The sequence below is a fragment of the Triticum dicoccoides genome, chromosome 3B, assembly GCF_002162155.2.
Source record: "Triticum dicoccoides isolate Atlit2015 ecotype Zavitan chromosome 3B, WEW_v2.0, whole genome shotgun sequence".
NCBI lineage: Eukaryota > Viridiplantae > Streptophyta > Magnoliopsida > Poales > Poaceae > Triticum > Triticum dicoccoides.
The window spans coordinates 786,413,487-786,421,909 of NC_041385.1; the positions used below are offsets into that span (position 1 = coordinate 786,413,487).

General features: G+C 46.6%; 1 pseudogene; it reads right to left on the bottom strand.

Moving 5' to 3' along the window:
• Nucleotides 1-3,900: 3,900 nt before the first annotated feature.
• LOC119278474 lies at nt 3,901-5,783 on the bottom strand (annotated as a pseudogene).
• Between the last annotated feature and the right edge of the window lie 2,640 nt (nt 5,784-8,423).

The following is an 8,423-nucleotide window of genomic DNA, read 5'->3' on the forward strand; positions in this document are numbered from 1 at the left end:
AGGGGGGCGCACCCCTTGTCCAATTCGGACCAGAGGGGTGCTGCGCGCCTCCTTCCTTTCGGCCTCTCTCCTCTATTCCCGTATGGCCCAATAAGGCCCATATACTCCCCGGCGAATTCCCGTAACTCTCCGGTACTCCGAAAAATACCCAAATCACTCAGAACCTTTTCGAAGTCCGAATATAGTCGTCCAATATATCGATCTTCATGTCTCGACCATTTCGAGACTCCTCGTCATGTCCCCGATCTCATCCGGGACTCCGAACTCCTTCGGTACATCAAAACTCATAAACTCATAATATAACTGTCATCGAAACCTTAAGCGTGCGGACCCTACGGGTTCGAGAACTATGTAGACATGACCTAGAACTATTCTTGGTCAATAACCAATAGCGGAACCTGGATGCTCATATTGGCTCCTACATATTCTACGAAGATCTTTATCGGTCAAACCGCATAACAACATACGTTGTTCCCTTTGTCATCGGTATGTTACTTGCCCGAGATTCGATCGTCGGTATCCAATACCTAGTTCAATCTCGTTACCGGCAAGTCTCTTTTCTCGTTACATAATGCATCATCCCACAACTAACTCATTAGTCATATTGCTTGCAAGGCTTATAGTGATGTGCATTACCGAGAGGGCCCAGAGATACCTCTCCGACAATCGGAGTGACAAAACCTAATCTCGAAATACGCCAACCCAACATGTACCTTTGGAGACACCTGTAGTACTCCTTTATAATCACCCAGTTACGTTGTGACGTTTGGTAGCACCCAAAGTGTTCCTCCGGTAAACGGGAGTTGCATAATCTCATAGTTACAGGAACATGTATAAGTCATGAAGAAAGCAATAGCAACATACTAAACGATCAAGTGCTAGGCTAACGGAATGGGTCATGTCAATCACATCATTCTCCTAATGATGTGATCCCGTTAATCAAATGACAACTCTTTTGTCCATGGCTAGGAAACATAACCATCTTTGATAAACGAGCTAGTCAAGTAGAGGCATACTAGTGACACTATGTTTGTCTATGTATTCACACATGTATTATGTTTCCGGTTAATACAATTCTAGCATGAATAATAAACATTTATCATGAAATAAGGAAATAAATAATAACTTTATTATTGCCTCTAGGGCATATTTCCTTCACTTGATGGCATGTAGATCGTCTCCGGGCCATGTGGATGTGGAGAAGAAAATCTTCGATCCATACCGCGGGGTCTGTTGTGCCATCGTATGATTCGATGTTTACGGGTTTGAACCCTTCTGGGAACTCATGATCTATTACTTCATCGGTGAAGCAGAGGGGGTGTACGGCACCTCTGTGCCGGGCTATGTCGCGGCGCAGTCCAGATAGGTCTGGCTGGTTGTGTGCGGCCCGGCCGGATTTGCTGTTAGTGTATCCGGTATAACGGTCATTTTATGTGCTGCAGCGTGCCCCCGTGATCTGTAGATCGATCTTGGTTGTCCTGCGGTGTTATCTAATCTATCGCGTAGATCCCGAGTATTGCCCCGAGCCATAGTAAACTGGCGCGGGGGTGCAGGCTGGTATTCGGGCTGATATGCCATTTTATCCCGACCTCGAGGTGGCCAGTCAGCCGTGTGGCGCTTGATTCCATATTCCTCGGCTGCCAGGACTTCTGTCCATCTGTCTGTGAGCAGGTCTTGATCAGCTTGAAGCTGTTGCTGCTTCTTCAGACTTCTCGCAGTGGCAATAAGCCGGCGCTTGAAGCGCTCCTGCTCCGCGGGGTCCTCGGGCACGCCAAACTCGTCGTCCCCGAGGCTGATCTCGTCTTTGGAGGGGGGCATGTAGTTATCCTCCTCCAGATACCCGTCCGTCGCCTGTTCGTCTGGGCTGTCATGCCCATCCTCCTGCTCGGCCTGCTCGAAGGCGGGCTGATCAGGGTTGTATTCATCTTCGGCACCGTCCGGATTGTTTTTGTCTCTAGTGCCGGTATTGCCTTGGCGGGGCTTGGAGTGGCTGTGGCGACACCCATGTTTTGCTTTCTTCTTGGAGGGGTTATCCTCCGTTGCCTCATCGTCATTGGTTTCTTTTGGAGTGTCCACCATATATATATATCGTATGAAGAGGTGGCTGTCCACCGCCCTGTGGGCGGTGGCTCCTGTGTTTCTCCTGCATCGTCGTCCATACCGTCGATATCTTCGGAGTCGAAGTCAAGCACGTTGGTTAAATCATCGACCGTGGGAATGAAGTGGGTGGTAGGTGGGCAGTGAATTCCTTCGTCGCCCGCTTCCCACTCGAGCCGGACATAGTTCGGCCCGGAGCCTCCTGACAAAGAGAGAGACTTCAATGAGTTCAGCATGTCGCCAAAGGGCGAGTGCTGAAAGATGTCCGCAGCGGTAAACTCCATTACCGGCGCCCAACCTGGCTCGACTGGCTCGAGGGTGTGCAGACCGGAACCAACAACCAGATACGAGTCCGGGGGTCCGGGGTTACAGGCCTCCACAGAGGTGAGACCTATGTTCAGCTCCAACACCGATGAGTATGCAGCCTGCGGGACGGGGTCCACCCCTCCGTCCTCAGGCAACGCGACCTGCTCCGGATTTAGATCCCGAGCATTGTCCGATAGCAGGTCTAGGCCGTGCTCGTCATGACTGTCCGACGCTTCTGGCATAGGCCCAAATCCGTAGAAGATCATGTCTCCGCGAATATCCGCCGTGTAGTTAAGGTTTCCGAACCTGACCTGGTGGCCAGGGGCGTAGCTGTCGATCTGCTCCAGATGGCCGAACGAATTGGCCCGCAGTGCGAAGCCGCCGAACACAAAGATCTGTCCAGGGAGGAAAGTCTCACCCCGGACCGTGTCGTTGATGATGATTAAAGGAGCCATTGAGCCCCGCAGCGACGACACAGAGGAACTCTCAATGAAAACACCAATGTCGGTGTCAAAACCGGCGGATCTCGGGTAGGGGGTCCCGATCTGTGCGTCAAGGCTGATGGTAATAGGAAGCAAGGGTCACAGATGTTTACCCAGGTTCGGGCCCTCTCGGTGGAGGTAAAACCCTACTTCCTGCTTGATTAATATTGAAGATATGGGTAGTACAAGAGTAGATCTACCACGAGATCGTAGAGGCTAAACCCTAAGAGCTAGCCTATGATGGTATGATTGTAAATGTGATCGGCCTTCTAAGGACCATCCTCTCTGGTTTATATAGACACCGGAGAGGGTTAGGGTTTACATGGAGTCGGTTACATGGAAGGAAACACAATATCCGGATCACTAAGCTTGTCTTCCACGCCAAGGAGAGTCCCACCCGGACACGGGGCGAAGTCTTGAGTCTTGTATCTTCACGCTTCAATAGTCCGGACGATGTATATAGTCCGGCTGTCCGGATACCCCCTTATCCAGGACTCCCTCAGCCATGGCGGTGCACGGAGCCGCGAACAAGGCTGAGGAGGTGCGGGCACGTCCCGGATAAGGAATCTTTAACTGGTAATGAGCTTTGGTTACTCAAATTTGAGGAGGAAGGGGCACTTCTATAAAATTGCAACCCATGGCTTGTTGTCTGGTTTGTTAATATATTGTCTCCAAAAGAGAGAACATATTAACAACCTAGATCTAGCTAAAAGCGTTGCCAAGACAAAACCAGCAGCAATGCCAAGCTTAACCTGTGTGACCCGTCACTCGTATGATGCTATATGTTAGCAGAGCATTTCCAGTATTTTTTATCATGACTTTGGAATCAAATTAAGCATCACAAGGAAGGAGGAGGTGATGGACCACCACCGGTTGACATCTTCACTTGAAAACATGAAGCAAATAACTATAACAGATACATTTCAGGCGTATGCCTAGAAGAAGCAATATCTCAACAGTAGCAGAGAAACCTCATATGTTTGCATCATCAAGCTCATCACCGAACATGGACAAAAAAGTAACGAAGGTTGGAATTTCTGGCTGCTTCACTCTCATTGCAGATCTTACTAAAACAGATACATGACACAAATGTCTGGCTGAATTTGTGCACACCATACATCACACCACATTGCACACGCAACGGCATTTTGCTTATTTATATGCGAGATGGAAGTTCATTTGGTGCATCCATGAGTACATTCACAGAACACCACTACTACAGTAGTTCACACAATTAAATGGGCACACATTGTTGCTTCAAAGTAAGCAATAGTACAATTTTATGAAATTCGGTGCATGTAATCTTCAGGCACCTTTACTTCATCATGACACCTTTGCGAGGGATACAACCAGCATAGCTCGAGAGGTTCTGGCCCGCTCCTCTTGCAAGCTCCCATCCGGATCCAGGCTCCAGTGCAGCTCCGCAGTCCTCACAAATTCATCCATAATGTCTCCAAAATGCTGGACTATTATCGGCTCGAATAAGGCTCTCAGATTATTGACGAACTTCCTTGGGGTGCTCAGAGCAGTGTTCATTTCGGTCGTAGGGTCGTGCACCCGCATCTCCCTGATGGAAAAGGAGCCCTCTTCTTCAATGATTTCCCTCACCTTTTCGCCGGAAGGTCCATGCACGGGCACATAGAAAGAATCAAACTTTTCTTTGTCGATCACACCCTGACAGTCATACCATAGGATCGTTAGGTCAAATAGCTGCACACTTAATTGCAATAGATAAAATATCATGCTGAAAAAGTGTAAATATATGTACCTCAGTGACCATGACACTTAGAATTTGAGCTACAATTCCTGGGAAAAGAAAGAATTTGGAAGCAATTACATCAGAACGCGTCCCCACTAGGGAAATAACCATTCGGCCTCCCGAGACCAATTCTTTGGCTCTCAGCTGCAGGAAAAGTGTGAAATCTTCCCTGAACTGATGTGCATAAGCCTCACGGATGATTGGGAGCCTTTCACGCCTAACATGTTCATCAGTATCGAATGCTGGGATGCGATTTCTCGTTAGATCCTCAGGAGCCTGTAAAGGTAAGTACTTAGAAAACCCACAAGTAATCCAGTTGGATGAATTCGTCGAGCTCTCACCTTTGAGAGCCATTGCAAGCTGTTGGACGCGCATACAAGATGCAAGGAGTCACTAGTAAAGAGCCGCTCGTAAAACGACCCCGGTATGACACCGGTCAGGACACAGGATCCTTGCTTTGACGGAGCATGACCAAGCTCTTCACCACCGTGTTGAAGTCATTGTCAGGCAGGTCGTTGAGTAGCACGCATACTTCAGGTGGTGGCTGCTGTAAGTGAAGGCATTGGCTGTGGATGGCATTGATGGCAGTTGATACCAGTGCTAGCGCATTTGGGCCGGAGGAGCATCCCAAGTCCGCGATTACTACCTTTCCATGCAACAAGGTACTGCTGCTGCCGCATAAGTCGGCGATGACCGCTACTATGAGGGATTTCATCCTGTTCTGCTCAGCCTTCTGCAATTGAGTTGTAGCCCTTCAGAAAATCTCGACTAACCTTGTGGCTTAATAGTTGCTAATCAATGCTCTCTAGTTCTTCTAAATCTCAGTAATGTAAGCTACATTGTGAACAAGTGCAGTTTTGCAAGCCGAGTGACGAACAAAAGGTCGTAGGAACAACATTGGCAAATTAATCTAGAGTGATGAAGATACCTGAAAACTGGAGTTGCGAGCATAGCTAGTTTCCCCTTGTCCTTGACTCATATGCACCATCTGTTCGGAGGCCATGGCTTTGCTTGGAGCAGAGCAAAACTCGAGATCTTGAATCTGCAGGAACCAGATAGATAGGAAAGGAAAAGATAAATGGGGAAGTAGTGCTGGCAATGCACTGACACTTAATGTTTCTCAATGACTGATTATTGGGCAAGCCAATGGGAAGGCTGAAAGGACAATAATTTTACGGCTGCTGTTCAAAGGACAATAATTTACTGTGGCTGCAGTTGAGTGTGTCGAGTAAAGCGAAGGCTGAAAGGACGACATTCTGATTGGAATCAAATGCACAGCTAATGCATATAACGCCAAGCATCCAAACAGTAATGGGCAATAATGCACCGCAAGGAAAATAAAAAAGAAAAATTACACGTCTCTTGATATTCTCAGCTTCTCACAAAACAGAAGGGTGTGCCGTATATCTCTTCGAAACATCAAGATAAATAATACTCAACTGCGCAGACAAATAAAAGGAAAACGAAAAGAGATACTTGGAGAATCACATATGCAGAAGAAGTACCGGAAAAGGTAGCAGCACTTAGAGGGAAACCTCATATGTTCTACACCACCAAAACTAATTACAGAACAGAGACAAGCAAACAAGTTAAGCGGAACGTTACCTCGAGGCATCCTCGGGCTTGCAAGTGGCTTGCTGCATTTGTTGGCCCAGACCCGACACCGAGTACTTTCCGACGACGATGATGACCGACGACGAACGACGATGACAGACAAAGCTTGCTGACGAACTCGACGAATTGCTTTTACGCCGAGCTGCAACCGTGGTGGAAAGCTAGTCTCCAATATGCAATATGCACGTACACAACAGCCACCACGATCCTTCTTAGCTAGATCGATTTCGGCCGGAAACACACGTACGTACACACACGATTGGATTGCCACAGGGGCGTATCGCTCCTGGTTCTTTATTTCTTCTCACGGTTTGTACAAGGGGCTTTACATGTATATATAGAACCAAGACTAGATTGCACCGAACCGAGTCGATGGCTACTACTAGTCCTATTCAGTTACGTACATGCAAATCCTATTAGGTGACTGTCACGTATCCTATCCGGACACCTGCGTACACACGTACGGGAGAAACCCACGTCGAGTTTAACTCCAACAGCATTTGCATCACACAAGCTTGAACATCCTCCTGGAGCCCACCCATTGAGCAGACCTGCACAACCTACAGGTTATATATATAGTCCAGCATACCAATAATGAGACCAAGGGAGACAGATGCTTATCATCAAAACGTGGTGTGTCTTAGCTCTAAGGAACCTGGTCAAATATTTAACACTGGAGTATACACCACACACAGTTCCGCTGGTGGCCGCTGCTAGAATTGAAGACAGTATCTGTGGAGCCACTCTAAAAGGATTCAGTTGGGTGGCTAGAAGAACTGGCAAGTACTCTTCCAAAGCCTGCACAATCAGCCCATGTGGTGTCAAAATTCAGACTGCCAAATATTAGGTTCAGATTCCAAAATGAAGATAAACATTATTATATAGCCTTAAATTGGATAGAGAAATCATGTGTCGACTCATGTTTGATAATACATACTACAGTTCTGATCTGTTCTTTTTTTCTTCTTTTTACATAGACGACACTTCTGATCTGTTCTTTTCTTTTCGCAGGTTAATTTCATCCAGCATACACATACACAGAGTTATGAAGAGAGAAACTGGACGTTACCCCGGTGTGGAATCTCAGCTGGATCCATCACCTATCGCAGCACCCTCTCTCCTCTCCCCAGTGTTGCAGTACGGGAAGTTAGGGTTTAGGAGGGAAATTAATATCAGGCTAGGGATTTCCGCAAGAAAAGGAAGTAACACAAAAGCGAGAATTATTACTAGGAGATGGAGAAAGAGAGGAAGGGAATGGGGTTTCCTGACCTCGGATTTCTGCTTGCTGCTGAGTACGGGGAGGTCCGGGGTTAGCGCCGGCGCCTCCCCTTCTTTCTGTCCGGCCGCCGTTGTCCTGGAGAACAGAGGTTGGAGACTGAAGTGGAGAGCTGAGTTATTTTTTTTCATTTTAGGAAATTGGAGGGCGGAGCACCGTGAGTGTATAGCCCACTCATCATGTCAGGTTGGCCCATCAAAGCCCGGCCCAGTTTATCAGTTGAAACGCCCATATATCTACTGGCTTTGATTGGCTCAAAAAAAAAATCTACTGGCTGTTATTTGCTGAGACAGTTGTGTTGAAAACCCTTTGGAGGATGGACTACATCAATTTAAACATTAGTTATGCTGTAAATAAATTGGGCTTGGAGAGGTCATGATTTTAGGTAGTAATAATCTCACATCTTCGAAAGAGTGTTCAATCTCGTGATAAAATTGTCAATAGTGGGGTTGGAGAGGTCAAGATTTCAGATAGTATTTTTGCCACTGTTTGGATGGAAAAACTTTCGATTATAATGATTGTTATATTACTGAAGTTATTAATGTATTACATGCTATAGTTCATTCACCTAATGTTCAAGAACAAAATAAAACTTTTACTCAACATATTGCTGAAGCTATCATAAAATGCAGGGAGGAAAAACATGAGCACGAAGTTCCCGTGCCTTGGAAATTAGAAGATGGTTGGAAACCTACTACGAAGATCACCATTAATAACATTGAGTGCAATGCTTTGTATGATTTAGGACCAAGTGTTTCCATCATGCCTAAAGCTTTATATGATGTGCTCGTATTAAAACTCATAAATGAACGTTCCTTAAGTTTCATTATAATGGATATAGAATGAGATTCTACATGTCCTATTAACCTAAAAAGACCGTTCTTAAAAA